At 42.9% G+C, this 16,308-nt stretch overlaps 1 pseudogene across 1 annotated transcript; it reads left to right on the top strand.

Moving 5' to 3' along the window:
* The first annotated feature begins 824 nt into the window (after positions 1-824).
* Positions 825-16,248, top strand: LOC146454864 (mitochondrial inner membrane protein Mpv17-like; annotated as a pseudogene). The gene is made up of 2 exons (XR_014859160.1): positions 825-999; positions 14,299-16,248. The product of XR_014859160.1 is annotated as a mitochondrial inner membrane protein Mpv17-like (transcript).
* The last annotated feature ends 60 nt before the right edge of the window (positions 16,249-16,308 follow it).

The raw sequence follows: 16,308 nt of genomic DNA, 5'->3' as shown, positions 1-16,308 counted from the left end.
TTTTTTGGGATGCATTCCTTCGTGTTCAACACAAAGGAATGCATTCCTTTGCACAAGGTACAAGGTTTCCCTCCACAAGGTTTGGTCAATGACAGGAATGTTGTTTAAAATTTAGCAATTGCCTCCAAATATGGTTCAGTAAATCGGTGCCAACACTCTACTCAAGGAATTTTTTTCCATGATACTTGCTGAACAACTGGGCATTCTCCTCTTAACAGAATTTGTCAGTCTTTATCTGATTTAGCCACATCTAGTTTTGCAGTTTCTTAATCTTATGATAACTTAAATACAACTCATGTTCTGATAAGAATCCTTCTGGAAGAGCTACTTGCCAACGGCTTTGAGGAAAGGATAGCTGACAGGAGCCCATGGTACGAGATGGCCAAGGGTGACTCTCTCTTGGCGCCCATCCGCTGACCAAAAAGTCTGGGGACTCTGGATGCGAGATTGGATTTACAAACTGTGTGGAGCAAATATGAGGCCTCTTCAGTCCATTTCACTTGCGTTTGCCGGAGCCCTTTTGAAAACAAGGCAATGGGCACTTCTGACCAGGAGCTCATTAATTGATAGGGTCCTGTTGATATTCAGTAACTGGTGCAAATAAGTAGCCCTGCATTTCCTTACTTTTGCGACTGTGATTTGTATTTCAGATATTTCTTTATTTTAAAGAAAAAACCTTTTTTTTCCCGCAGTCCTCAGGTTCTTTGGACTTTCGCCAGCGGCTGCTATGCTAGCAGCGTTGTGCTGGGTACAGGTTTTTGCAGGAGATGAACCTGGAAGCTAGTATTATATTCTTGTTCCCAGTGTCTATCCGTCTTCAGGCCGCTAAATTCCAACATGGCGGCCAGTTTATAACCGGGTTACGTTTATACGACTGTGAATTACAAAATGTTTGCGTAGAAGTCGTACAATGAGGATTCTTACAAGAGCTTGGCCAAAATATCAACAGCTTCTCATAACACATAACACATCCTTGGAAAACACAAACAATAGGGACAGGTAAGACAGAAAAACTTTATAAACAACAGACACGCATTCAGTACATGTGGGGGTTTTTCGGTTTCAAATTAAGCTCAATCTCAATTGAATTGTGGAGATCCATTTTAGGGTACACAAAACATAGCTAGATTTATGGGATTTCTTTCGTTAACTCTACACAAATCAAACACTTGTCTGTTGTAAATTATTAAAATGTCGTCAAAATCTAAATGTTCTGGGGCCGGTCAGTATAAAATGCAGACTGCTGGAGACCGGTCAGTGTAAAATGCAGACTGCAGACTGCAGACTGCAGACTGGGGGTAAAATGCAGACTCGGGGTAAAATGCAGACTGAACACTGCAGACCAGGGGTAAAATGCAGACTAAATTAAATTAAATTTTGTTCGGTTGGGCAGGTTGTATCCCGGAAAGTATTCATTCATTTTAAACCGTGAGAACTGTTTTCATTTTCTACTATTTTTTCGCAAGCGCTAAATTCCTTTCTCGTTATTTGGGCAACAGAAATCTTTTCATATTTGAATTCTACATTTACTCAGCTTTCTATAGAGACAAAAATGACGGTCAGTGTAAAATGCAGACTGCAGACTGCAGAAGGCAGACTGCAGACTGCAGACTGCAGACTGAGGGTAAAATGCAGACTAGGGGTAAAATGCAGACTGAACACTGCAGACCAGGGGTAAAATCCAGACTAAATTAAATTAAATTTTGTTCGGTTGGGCAGGTTGTATCCCGGAAAGTATTCATTCATTTTAAACCGTGAGAACTGTTTTCATTTTCTACGATTTTTTCGCAAGCGCTAATTTTCTTTCTCGTTATCTGCGCAACAGAATTCTTTTCATATTTGAATTTTACATTTACTCAGCTTTCTATAGAGACAAAAATGAGTTCGATAGGACATATATTTACCGAGATACGAATTTTTGAGTTTTCTGTACTCGGTTTGTTTACAACGTAATTAATACACGGCGGACGGTAGTAAAATGCATCCATCCGCGCACTTTAAAATTCACCGATATATTTCGAAAGCACATCGCCAAATGCATTTTTTTTTTCAAAACTAAAACATTTAAATATCTTGTTGCGCGGTTTTTCTCTTTATTTTGAAGCGAATTCATGGAGAAATAATTTTTGAAAGTATTGGAAGAAGTAGGGCGCCGTCCCCAAAAGTCACGCAATGAAATCCTAAGTTTTTTTCGCAAGTCTCAAATTCCTTTTTCGCTAACAACGCTACATGTATCTTTTTGGAATTCTACACTTACTCATTAACTTTCTATACAGACCAAAATCACTTCGAGTGTTTTACAGTCAACCCAGGTTATGCGTGAACGATATTTTTGAAATTTGAACGGAGTTTTGAAATTTACATGTCAGTTTTCAAAATCGCCAACGAGATTTCAGAGTTCCCGTATAAATTTCCCTAGCTTATTGCCAGTATAAAGCTATGAATTTTTCTTTACATTGCAAAATTGAATATTTCAAGAATAATAATTGTTTCCCAAGTATTTTGAATCTTTTTTTCAGTTAATGCGTCTTTTTCGCAACGACTTCCAGAGAGATGTCCAACATTTCATTCACACGTCGGGCATTACAAAGAGAAATTCGAATGTTCATTTCATTCTTGGAATTACTGTTCACGCTTAACCTGGATCGACGGTAACTTTACAGTCAACCCAGGTCACGCGAGAACAGTATTTCCAAGAGTGAAATGAACATTCGAATTTCTCTTTGTAATGTCCGACGTGTGAATGGAATGTTGGAAATTTCTCTGGAAATCGTTCCGAAAAAGACGCATTAACTGAAAAAAAAGATTCAAAATTCTTGGGAAACAATTGTTATTCTTGAAATATTCAATTTGCAATGTAAAGAAAAATTCATAGCTTTATACCGTCAATAAGCTAGGGGAATTTATACGGGAATTCTGAAATCTCGTTGGCGATTTTCAAAACTGACATGTAAATTTCAAAATTCCGTTCAAATTTCAAAAATATCGTTCACGCGTGACCTGGGTTGACTGTAAAAAGATAGTCTTTTTAATTTAGTCTGCATTTTACCCCCAGTCTGCAGTCTGCAGTCTGCATTTTACACTGACCGCAAAAATGAGCTCGATAGGACATATATTTACCGAGATACGAATTTTTGAGTTTTCTGTACTCGGTTTGTTTACAACGTAATTAATTCACGGCGGACGGTACATCCATCCGCGCACTTTAAAATTCACCGATATATTTCAAAAGCACATCGTCAAATGCATTTTTTTTTTCAAAACTAAAACATTTAAATAACTTGTTGAGTGGTTTTTCTCTTTATTTCGAAGCGAATTCTTGGAGAAATAATTTTTGAAAGTATTGGAAGAAGTAGGGCGCCGTCCCCAAAAGTCACGCAATGAAATGCTTAAAGTTCTTTTCGCAAGCCTCAAATTCCTTTTTCGCTAACAACGCTACATATATCTTTTTGGAATTCTACACTTACTTATTAGCGTTCTATACAGACCAAAATCACTTCGAGTGTTTTACAGTCAACCCAGGTCACGCGTGAACGATATTTTTGAAATTTGAACGGAGTTTTGAAATTTACATGTCAGTTTTCAAAATCGCCAACGAGATTTCAGAGTTCCCGTATAAATTTCCCTAGCTTATTGACAGTATAAAGTTATGCATTTTTCTTTACATTGCAAAATTGAATATTTCAAGAATAACAATTGTTTCCCAAGTATTTTGAATCTTTTTTTCAGTTAATGCGTCTTTTTCGGAACGATTTCCAGAGAGATGTCCAACATTTCATTCACACGTCGGACATTACAAAGAGAAATTCGAATTACTGTTCACGCGTGACCTGGATTGACTGTAACTTTAAAAAGGTAGTCTTTATGATTTAGTCTGCATTTTATTCCCAGTCTGCATTTTACCCCCAGTCTGCAGTCTGCAGTCTGCATTTTACACTGACCGGACTGCAGACTGCAGATTGCACACTGCAGACTGGGTATAAAATGCAGACTAGGTATAAAATGCAGACTGCAGACTGCAGACTGCAGACTGGGTATAAAATGCAGACTGACACCAAAACCGTCTCTTCGTCAAATACAGGATAGTCATTAATGTCATTTTCAATTTTCAGCTTGCTCTAGTGTCACGCAATCACGTTTCCGAGGTCATCTCCCACAAAATTGACCTTATTTTTGACCCATATTTTAACAGTTTGTCTCCTTATCTCGATTTGGCAGCTTTTTCCTGAGGCCCTTTCTTCACAAAGAAGACTCGAGCTTAAAATCTTTGCATTAGTTCGCAAACAATTACATGTTCGCTCATGCATGACGGTTTTTATTATTATAATGAGCCGGGAAACAGACTTGATTTCCGAAGGGGCAGGCAATTTGACATCGACAGATGTTTTTGACGATTTCTTGGCTTTAATGGCAATAGCTTCCGACAAGACTGTAAGTACAAAACACTGTTTTTCCAGCGACAAAAAAACACTGTCTTTGAGGCGAAAAGCAAAAAAAACTCAAAACCTGTCTACGCCACTCCACACGCCATCTTGCGCGCGGAACGCGCGACTTAAATTAATTAATGTCCAGTCCTCGCGCGGCGCAAGGCTAAGAGCGCACGCGGCTAACATGTAAAAATACAACAATAAAGAGTAAAAAGACAGAAATGTCAATGTCAGCAAAACAAGAACGAATTGTCCAAAACACCCCCGCCCGTGACGTGAACCGTGGGGTAACGTCACTCTTTGTCCTCCTCATGGTGCGCTTCTAGTAGGGCCAGCTTTCCAACAGGACGGAAACACGTTCCTGACTTCGTGAGGACTTCTGCTGATCTGATAAGGCCATCCGCACTGGCAATTGGTGCCATGACTCGCCCCAAGCGCCACTGCCCTCTGGGTACATTGTCATCGACGACAAGAACGAGATCTCCCCGGCGAAGGTTCCGTTGTATGTTAGGCCACTTACTGCGCTCAATGAGGTGAGGCACATATTCTCGTCTCCAACGATGCCAAAATTGATCCGCCAGGAATTGACTGTGCCTCCATCTCCGACGTAACGACATGTCCCGTTGGACAAATTCACCCGGTGAAGCATTCACGCTTGCGCGACCGTGCAGGAAGTTGTTTGGCGTTAGAGCACTGACATCAGACGGCGACATACTGCTACCACCATACACAAGCGGACGGGAATTGAGGAGAGATTCAACTTCAGCAACTACGGTGAGAAACGTTTCATCTACCGCAAGCACGTTCCCGAGCATCACTTTCATCGCTCGCTTGGTGGACTTGATCAGAGACTCCCACGCTCCTCCAAACCATGGCGCGGCAGGTGGGTTGAAACTCCATTGGACTCCGCGGGCACTGAGTTCATCCTGGATTTGCTCTTGGTCAAACTCGGCTAGGGCCTCACGTAGCTCACGTTCAGCACCCACAAAATTCGTGCCATTATCACTCAGGATACGTACTGGGTTTCCTCGGCGGGCTTTGAAACGTCGGAGTGCCATGATGCACGAGTCCGTGTTAAGGCTGTGAGTGACTTCAAGATGAACGGCACGCATGTGCAGGCATGTAAAGAGACAAACATATCGCTTCTCTTCTCTGTTGCGACCAACGCGAACCTTGAATGGACCGGCATAGTCTAATCCCACATGCTGAAATAGTGTGCTTACTCCACTGAGTCGTATTTCAGGCAAGTTACTCATCTTCTGGGTCAGCGGTCGCACGCGACGCCGATGACAGAGCAGGCATTTCACGGTACAATTCTTCACCTCCGCACGTCCATGTAAGATCCAAAACTTCTCTCGTAAATGATTGAACACATGTTCTACTCCCGCATGGATGAGCTTTTGATGATAGTGGATGACAATCATGCGTGTAACATCGTGTCCATGATCTAGGATGATCGGGTGCTTGGCTTCCCAGGGTAGTTCCGCTTGGTCAATTCTTCCACCAACACATAGGATTCCGTCTACCAACTGTGGATCAAGACTTACGACCCGACTTGTGCGGGGAACAGGGCGTCCTTTGGACAACGATTCTATTTCAGCTGGGAAGCGGTTTCTCTGCGCCCACTTGATCCAGTACAACTCGGCTCCTTCCAGTTCTTCAGCAGTTAAGGCTCCTGACTCACGTTGCTCTTTGTTTCGCAGGTTATAACGGAAGCGTAAGATCCAGGCTGTCACGCGGAGAAGCTTTATCCAAGTAGAGTAGGCGTTAAGATCAACAAGTGGTGGGACTGACACCTGCTCAACCCTAAGCACTTTCCTCTTCAGTTCAGCTTCGGCTAGCGGCGGTGCAGACATCGGCACGTCATCAATCGGCCATTCTGGTTCGTCAGGCTTTAAGAATTCTGGACCTTGGATCCATGTTGATTCTGCCTGAATGTCGCTTGCAGAAGCTCCTCTTGTTGCAAGGTCTGCAACATTCAGTTTGTGCGCACATGATGCCACTGTGTAGGATCATTCTCAGTCAGTACCTCGGCTACTCGGTTGGCAACAAACGGACTGAAGTTTCTGGGCTCTCCATAAATCCACCAGAGCGCTGTGGTAGAGTCTGACAAGTACTTTACATCGCGCAAGCTCAAATCCAGCTGCTCACAAACGGTCTTTGCAAGGCGCACAGCTAGTTGACAACCCACCAACTCTCCTCGCGGGATAGAAATCGTCTTCAGAGGCATGAGACGAGTCTTAGCCATAAGCAGATGACACACAGTCTCTCCATCAGTCGATGCGGCGCGCATGTAGGCGGCTGCGGCACACGCGACTTCCGAGGCATCACAGAAGAGAACTAACTGCTTTTTCCATATCTTCCCTGGCTGACGGTAGATATAACGCGGGACGGTGAAGGACTGCAGGGCTGTTATCTCCTCCTCCCACTTTGCCCATTCAGCAGTCATATCCGCTGGCAGCGGGTCGTCCCAACCTAAACCACGAGACCAAGTGCGTTGCAGCATGACTTTCGCGCGAATGACGAACAGACTTGCCCATCCCAAGGGGTCGTACAATCCAGCCAATTTCTTGAGAATACCACGCTTCGTATTTTGTGCTGGTGGACGATCAATGTGAGGTAGTGCGAGCCCCAGGCTGTCTGACTTCAGATCCCATCTGATACCTAGAGCTCTGCCAGACAGTAGCTCTCCTGACTCTAGGCAGTTATTAGGAACGGCTCGTTCTGCTTCCTGTACTGTAGCTAAAACATCTGATGAAGAAGAGATCCACTTGCGCATAGGAAACCCTCCCTTGGCCATGAGAGCTGTGACGTCCTTGCATAAGGTCACTGCTTCTGTTTCGCTCCCACAAGATGTGTACAAGTCGTCTACAAAAATGTCACGCCTAACCACGGCGGCTGCGGTAGGCCATTCTTCCTGGTTGTCTTCTGTGGTTCGTCTCACAGCGAAGTTTGCTTCACAAGGTGATGACTTGTCTCCGAACACTAGGCAGTTCATCTCGTAGACGTCAGGGGGTCGTTTCGTGTCCATGTCACGCCATAGATATCGGTGATACTTGCAGTCCTCTTGTCTCAGGCGCACGTGGCAGAACATGTCAGAAACGTCTCCAGAGAGTGCGACATATTTCTCACGGAATCTAAGCAGGATACCCGGCAAGTCGTTGTGCAGGCTAGGTCCCGTCTCAAGGCAGTTATTGAGGCAGATTACTTCATGCTTCGAGGCGGAGTCGAACACAACTCGTGGTAATGGCTTGTGAGGCGAGATCACTGGGTGATGGGGTAGAAACCAGCGTTCGCCGTCTATCAGACGTTCCTGCTCAGACAATCTGCGCGCGAAACCCTTTCCTATGTATGCCTTTTTAGCGCAGTATCGTAGTTGTCGGGCAACGGCGGTCTATTGGCTTTCCACAGGAGTCCTAATTCGTACCCAGACCCCACTAGGCGGCATGTCTTGTTTAGCATGTCCATCACTCGCTGTTCCGTGCGTGTGTAAGGTGGAGCTGGCTCCACTCGAACACCAAAGACGTCTATGTCCCAGAACTTTCGCAGTTGATAGTTGACATCATCCTCAGGCTCAATCACTTGCACGCGCAGGATACGCTTTCCCGGGCCACTGGCGGTTGTTGAGACTGGACCGGCGATCACCCAACCTAGTGGCGTTAACTCGGCATATGGCTCCGAATGCTCCCCTCGTCTGACTTCTATCGGTGCCATTAAGGCTGAAGCATCTAGGCCTAGTAACACATCCACTGTCCCGTCAGCAAACGACTCAACTGGGACATCACGCAAATGCACATAGTGTTGCTTTACTTCCGGCCAGTTAATAGCGTCTACAGGCGCACATATATTCTTCATGGTCCAGGCATCCACATTTGCCTTTGTCACAGATGACGCAAAGGGCAGGCGCACTCGCTGCGACTTGACGGTTGTAGTTACTCCTCCAACGGCATCCACAGTAAGGTTCTGCTTGGGACCTTGAATGCCCAGCTGTGCGGCAAACCCGGTTCTTATCAGTGTTGTTTCACTGCCTGTATCTAGGAGTACTAGGCTCATAATAATCTGCCCCGAGTCACTTACGAAAGGGACGGTCACAGTTTTCAATGCGACTTTACTGGTACCGGTCACGTTTCCCTGTGCCTTACCGCAACGGACTCCTTTATTCTCTGTCGGCAACTCTACGATCTGCGGTTCTTGCGGTTTCAGCCCCTCCTTAGGCTCAGTGGCATGTAGCAAATAGTGAAGTCCCTTTCCACATGAATCAACACCCCATCTTGAGGACAGGCGACACTGGCGACGCTGGTGACCACGTTTCAGGCAGCCGAAACAGACCTTTCTGGCTTTGACAATGTCCCAGCGTTTGTCTATGGTGGCCGCAAGGAACGTCGGGCATTTGACCTCAGAATGATCTCTTTCACACAGCGAACATTTTACTGGCAACGAAGCGGAACTAGTGGTCGTGATCATAGTTTGATATCTTTGCGGCCTTGACTGTGTCTGCACTGAGCCTCTACTAAAACTGCTCTTTGCGGGACTGGCTGGTTGTTCGTTGTACCGTTCGCGCTTTCGCATCGTTTTGGCACGCGCCTGCGCCCATTCGGCTAAACCACTGACATCCTCAGAGACCTGTTCGCGCTCAATTTGTCGCACCCATTCATCCTTCTCCCTCTCCGGCAACTTGCGAACTAACTGCGTGCAGAGAGGGATGCTAAGTAACTCGTGTCTATAATCGGGACGGTCTAAGGCAAACACAGCTCCTTGTAATGCGTCGGCAAAGCGTTCAAATCCTTCACGATCCTTTTCCTTAATGTCTGGCCAATTGGTTATGTGATGCAGGTGTGCATCTACGACTTCACGGGGGTCCCCGTACCTCTCAGTTAACAATTTTACGGCTTTCTCATAGTCCCCTGGCTCCCCAGTCAAACAGGCAATTACACTTCGGACTTTATCGCTGAGGGAGTTGTTCAAGTGAACCAGCTTGATCGGACCCGATAGAGCTCTGTTTTGATGAACGAGCGAGCTAAAAATACCCCAGAAATATGGCCACTTATCAGGGTCCCCCTCGAAGGTCGGGACTTTAACACCTTTGAGTCCACTTCCCTTATTAAACTGGAACTCCCCCGACAGGACTGGAGAACTTTCGGCTTTATTTACATTGCTGGAATGTGCTTCGAGAGTCTGGGTCTCAGTTTTCCTTGTTTTATCGAGGTAATCTGACACTTCGCCCAGAACTTCATTAACAATATATTACAAATCTTCCAGCCACATATGACTCCGGGGCAATTTCTTCTAGTCTTCCTGTCAGATCCCGGGCCTTATCTCTTGCTTCTTCGATACTTTTAGCAAATTGACATACCTTTGAAACGCTGCCCTTCTCAGATATCAACTCCTTGATACGATTTGCACTTTTCGTCACAGTTGACTCGACAACAGACCTCTTTGATCGGCATTTTTCAACTTCGCTCACCTCTGGCATCTTTTAGACGTTGAATCGGACTCCGTTATTCGGCTGTAGTGTGGCTAAAATCTGGCGGCAACTCGGCTAACTATCCGTCTGTAATTCGGCTGATATCTGGCTGCAACTCGGCGAATGTCCGGCGTAAATTTCGGCTAAAATGCGGCGGCAACTGGCTAAAATCCGGCTCGAAGGACCAAACTGTTTTTGACGATTTTTTGGCTTTAATGGCAATTGCTTCCGACAAGACTGTAAGTACAAAACACTGTTTTTCCAGCGACAAGAAAACACTGAGGCGAAAAGCAAAAAAAACTCAAAACCTGTCTACGCCACTCCACACGCCATCTTGCGCGCGGAACGCGCGACTTAAATTAATTAATGTCCAGTCCTCGCGCGGCGCAAGGCTAAGAGCGCGCGCGGCTAACATGTAAAAATACAACAATAAAGAGTAAAAAGACAGAAATGCCAATGTCAGCAAAACAAGAACGAATTGTCCAAAACAACAGATTTTAAGTACATGTACCTTCTTGAAATATTAACGAAGTTTGTCAAAGACAAATTGTATACCTTCAGTATTCTAGCATTTACATGAACACGTATTTTATTCAAAAAACATTATGTTACTGCCACCCTGACTGCCCCTTACCGATGTCGCCGATATCATGTTGACGCAAAGTGGCAAAAAGGTTAACCACATGCGAAGTAAAGGTCATGTGTCAGCGTTATTGATTACGTCATGCTTTGGGGTGTTTATTTCAAGGTTGACGCTTTTCGAAAAGAATATAATGATGTCAATTTCATGGGAAATGATCTCGAAAGACGGTTGTATGACACTAGCGTAAGCTAAGTCGAAAAAAATTCAAAATGTATCCTAATTGCATGACACTAGAGTAAGTTGAAAACTGATTGAAAATGTATCCTGTATTTGTTTTGGTCTCAGTCTGCATTTTATACCCAGTCTGCAGTCCGCAGTCTGCATTTTACACGCAGTCTGCAGTCCGCAGCCTGCATTTTATACCTAGTCTGCATTTAATACCCAGTCTGCAGTCTGCATTTTATACTGACCGGTTCTGGGGCCCGTTTCTCGAAACTCCCGGTAACCGAAATGTTTTTTCGCCGATTACACAGTAATTACAGACATGGTACTTGGCCAAAGTTTTCATAAAATTATATGATCTTAAAATTAAGTTTTCAAAGCTAACATTGCCACCAAAGACACTTATTGGGCCGGATAAGTTACCGGGCCTTTCGAGAAACGGGCCCCAGGAACTTAACATTTTGTCAAGCTTACATGTATAATGCATCAGTTAGTTCCAGTAGTGCCCAAACCTACCTCGGGGCATTTTTCGGCCTCGTGATTTTCAACTCACAACACTGTTGCTTACTTTCACTTTTAATTTTTCGGGCAAAGATGATAAATTTGTGTTTATTTTGTCTAAATATGATAAAAATAAGATGTAGAGGAGTGCAATGCAGAGAAATGAGACTAATGAAACCTCAACCCCCCCCCCCCCCCCCCCAGGGTCCTGGGCAAACCCCGGGCATTTAAACTTCTGAAGATTGTATCGTTCAAATCCCCGCCCCCTCGGGCCAAAATGGTGTTCAAATGCTCTACCTTATCATCGAATTTGTCTGTCAAATGCCTCTCCTAAAGGACAATCATCGTAAGCTCCTGTCAGCTTTAATAAAGCTTGGGTATAAACACGCCATTCACATGTTTCGTGACCCTTTATATTATGCTGCCGTTTTTACCAGACTTGAACTACTACAAAAACACAAATTTAGCATTAAAACTATTAAGTAATGATTTGAAATTGAATTAAATAAGTTGGACAATGTCAATCAGCAAGTGTAAGCTGCCCTAACTCCGAAACACGGCTGAGCCAAGGTTGTTTAACGAGGGTACTGTATACATACTGTATCAACAACAGAGCCTTGAGTGTTAACGATTGCATTGTTAAATTGTTCAGTGTCAGTTTATTACTACTAACAGAAACGTATGAAATGGGGATGTGAAAAGCGTACCATATTGTATTCACTCTATAGAATGACAAAAGCACTCTCTTCTTTTATATATACTTCAAAAATACTTCGCAACTTCTGAAGACCTTTTTTGTAAGCCAATTGCTCACAAATGCTGTATTTCTTCCTTTAAACTCTTTCATCTTGTCCAGACACGTGTTAATAGCTGTAAGCGACTTCGGCGCCCACAAAAAAAGCCATTTTAAACCTGACATTTCCGGTTCAATTTTCCCCACCCCACCCAGGCAAAGGTCAAATCCCCCACCCCTGGGAAGGCCTTACCCATCAAATTCCCCACTTCCTGGGCACAGAAAATAGTCAAATGCCCGGGGTTTGCCAGGAAGGGGGGGGGGGGGGGGGTATGTTGAAGTTTCGATTGGATCGACGCAGAACGCCCGGTTCAGATGCTGTACTTCACACGAGCCACATCAAATTTGAATTTAGATCCACCCAACTTACACTGTAATTTATCTCAGCTGAATTGATTCACATGCTGACTTAATTCAGCTGTACATGCACTTTACAATTGAGCCACAACAAATTTGAATTTAGGCCTGCCTAACTTAACTAATCCCAGATGAACTGATTCAGACGCTGAACTTAATTCAGCCGTATTTCGCATAAACTACATAAAATTTGAATTTAGGCCTTCCTAAATTAATTTATCCCAGCTGAATTGATTCAGACGCTGAACTTAATTCAGCATAATTGATTCACTGAATCATAAGTTATATGACTGAAGACTGGAGAGCAACCACATCCTTGGTTGTTGAGCTGACTGGTTTGACATTGAGCCCTCACTACAACTGCTACAACCCTGTTTCTGAATATCCAGGATCTGCTTCCGAAGGGGTAAAACAAAAAGTTACCTGAAGTGTTACCTGGAAAAATTTTAGCCTGGTATATTTATCTTCTAGGTATGCATGCATGCTGTCCTTGTTGATTAGTAATCATTGATTAATAGACACAGTTATAAGTGATTGCCAAAAAGGCTAAATTAATACTGTAGCACTAACTTGGCTAATGAGTTCTGAAAAGTAAAATGAGACTGTGTGAAACTGCAAGAAAATGTATCAAAATCAAATAATCAAAATCAGACCCGGGTGGAAGCAAGCGTAAGTGATGATTTGACCTTTAAAATTCAAATTTCTCCAAAAAACTTTCTACTTTGGCCCACAAATTTGTGGTGTTAGAAAGTTTTGGTTAGCTTTAAAAAGAGAAGAAGAAAAATCAGTTCTGAAAGCATCACTTCAGTTGGTTTAGTTCTCAGGCTAAAGTCATAAGCTTGTTGGACAAATTGTAAATATGAACTGTGTTTTGGACACAATAACCTGTCTGTGTGCCAAATGAGAAATGGTTTATAAAAGGTTTTCGAAATGAAGGGCGCATTACATGTATCTGAGACTATCTGTTCTACATCAGTTATCATGCCAAACACATAGAATGTACTGTGCATTAAGTACTGTCCAATATTTATGTTGTCACCAAAAGGGTTGAATTTAGACGTTCGAAAAAGTCCTTCCTCCCATTCAATATGGCGCGGGAGAAAAGACTTTTCATACTTGATTGGTGCCAATTTCGACCCCAAAACAGGTCGCTACACTTAGACCAATCAGAGTAGATCCTCGAGACCCTCGGGGATAAAGTTGTCATTCAAAAGTAATTATGAGCAACGAAACGTGACTTGCACTTGAAATTCCAACATGGATCGATTGCGAAAGCGATAATTGATGCTCGTCTTCCAAATGCAAGTAACGCCGCTCCCCATTTCAATGGCGCAAAACGCGAATGCAAAATCTTCAAGCGAGACAAGTCAACCTCTTGCACCTTCGTCGCTCGCTCAGCCGCTTCGCAGCCTAAAAAGCTTGCTCCTATCGGCTTTTCTATTGTGAGACTCTAGAGGTCGACTTGTCGCAAGTCTAGGTTGAATTGAATGAACTGACTTATGAAATAAATTTTTGCTTAAGACTCAAGAAACAAAGCCCAGATGAATGGTTGATTTTTTTATTTGGCAAAAAGAGAATGAAATAAATCTTCCATGTGTTGATTCAGGTTTTAGGAGTACAGACTGTAAATCATATTGAGCTTCCATGGAATTCGAGCCCTTAAAGCACAAAATAACCATTAAACTACATTTCTGAGACATTGGCCTTGGCTTATAATTATCTGGAGCATAATTATTCGGAGAACTTTCGTCATCACTTGTGCTCGTTTTACAATTACTTCCCTCAAATGAGTAATGAGTGGTACATGTACAGAGTATAATATTTTTATTACTTCTAATGTGAAAAGAGAAAAACTCAGATTACAGTTGCAATATTCTGTACTGAGTATATTATGTTGTTACTTAACTCATACTCCATTCTCTAACTGAAATGTTCTGCCCTTGTACATTAGGTGTCCTTGTAGCCACTGGTGATGTTGTCACTCAGCAGCTTGTTGAACACAAAGGAACTGACCATGATTTTGTCCGAACTGCTCGTATAGGTGTGGTGGGCTTGATTATTGCTCCTGTCCTTAGAACATGGTATCTATCCCGTGACAGGATTGTGCCTGGTGCAGCTAACACTGCGGGCTTCAAAAAGATGCTCTTAGATCAAAGCCTCTTTGCTCCTGTTATGATATGCTTCTTTTTTGGCGTCACGGAGACACTCGCTGGAAAAAGGCCGGATGAAATTAAGAATATGCTTCAGGAACGCTACGTGGAGACTTTGATTACAAATTACAAGATATGGCCTCTGACACAAACTCTTAACTTTACTTTCGTTCCAATTCAGCACCATTCATCAGTTAGTGGCAATATTTTGGAATGCGTATATGTCTTGGATGGCTAATAAGCCAATGTCTGAGGACTTGATTCAGAAACCTTTGAGCTAAAATTGCCTGAACTTTGCTCAGTCAGTCAACCCTTGATTGACTTTTCTATCATGGTGAATCACGACAAATAAGCCATGATGTACAGAAATGCACCATAACATACAGTGCTGTTTACTGGTCATTTAACCCTTTGTTTAGGTAAGGCTATTTACGTGGAGGGCGGAAAATCCTAGCACTAGGAAGATCCTAGAAAGCGGATCATTCTAGCGCCATGTTTTCTGTATTCAGTCTACATGCTAAAGGTTGTACTTGGTGTTAGTGCTTGGATCTTTCGAATCAAGGTCTTCCTCTTAAATCCTAGCTGAGAGATAGGAAGACGGCTAGCACAAAGTAAACTACATGTACACATGCACCTTCACTTGGAAGGTCCTAGTACTAGGGACAACGAAAACAAACATGGTGGTGGTAGGGCATTCAGCTTCTAAAGGGCAACAATTTTGTCTTTCTTTTCTCCCCATGTGGTAAGCACCCTGACCAAAATTTCTGCTTGTAAACCAAAAAAAAAAAAACAGTTGTTTCGCCACTGAGGATCTTTCTACTCTTAGGATCTTCCTTCCTTCATGTAAACAGTCCCCTACTTTGCAGTTTCATTATCTGAGAAGATTTCCAAGCAGACCTCCAGCAGTGCCTTTCCAGATACAATGTAGACTTTACTCCGCTTGCTTTGACTAATTAGAAAAGGACTGTTAATGTAGCCAGTAACCTGAAGTATCCCTTTAGGGATGGTGCATACTAATACTGAAGTATTTTTGCATCGTTTATGACTATGCAAGAAAAGCAGATCTTAGCAAGAACTATTAGAATCCAAAAAGAAAATAGGGGGTAACCACACATTTTTAGGGATAATTAAGCAACAATTATTCTAAAAAGCTGTAAAATACAAAGCAATGTGTGGCAGTTTTTTTTTTTCCAAATTGAAGCTTTATTATCTAAAAATGCATGATTACCCTCAATTTTCTTTTTAGATACCAAGAGCACTTGCCAAGGTCTGCTTTCTTCACCTAGTTTTAAACCACCCAAAAATATCCCTGTATTAGTAGGCAGCACCCTTGGAAATCCGAGTATCTCCAGACGTGCAGAACATACAGTATGTGCAGTAGCAAAACTAGGCACATCCATAAGTCCCATGGTCAATATACATGTACTTATTCTTTTCACTATCCTCTACCGTTTTCTCATGTAGCAGACTTGGTTACCAATTTACACGCAACTCACATGCACGACCTTTAAAAGAGTCGCATAAAGTTGCATTTGTATTTTTGGTGGATGTCAATCAAAGGGAAGCCATTGACAAGATCCAAGGGCAAAAAACTAAGAATTTTACTTTGCTAAGAATATGTAAAATTTTATTTAAATTGATTTTTGAGCTACATTGTAGATCAAGCGAAAAGAAACGGCATTTTTGAATTTCACTGCATGTGATCATTTTCTAACTCACAATCGATTGCATGCATCGTTGGTTTTGCAATACCCTGAAAATGATGCCCTATCTTTTAGATAAAATGGCTTGGAAATCAACCGTTTATAAAG

Source organism: Pavona decussata, unplaced genomic scaffold, assembly GCF_977016875.1.
Source record: "Pavona decussata unplaced genomic scaffold, jaPavDecu1.1 SCAFFOLD_299, whole genome shotgun sequence".
NCBI lineage: Eukaryota > Metazoa > Cnidaria > Anthozoa > Scleractinia > Agariciidae > Pavona > Pavona decussata.
This window is presented reverse-complemented; position numbering and strand designations above follow the sequence as displayed.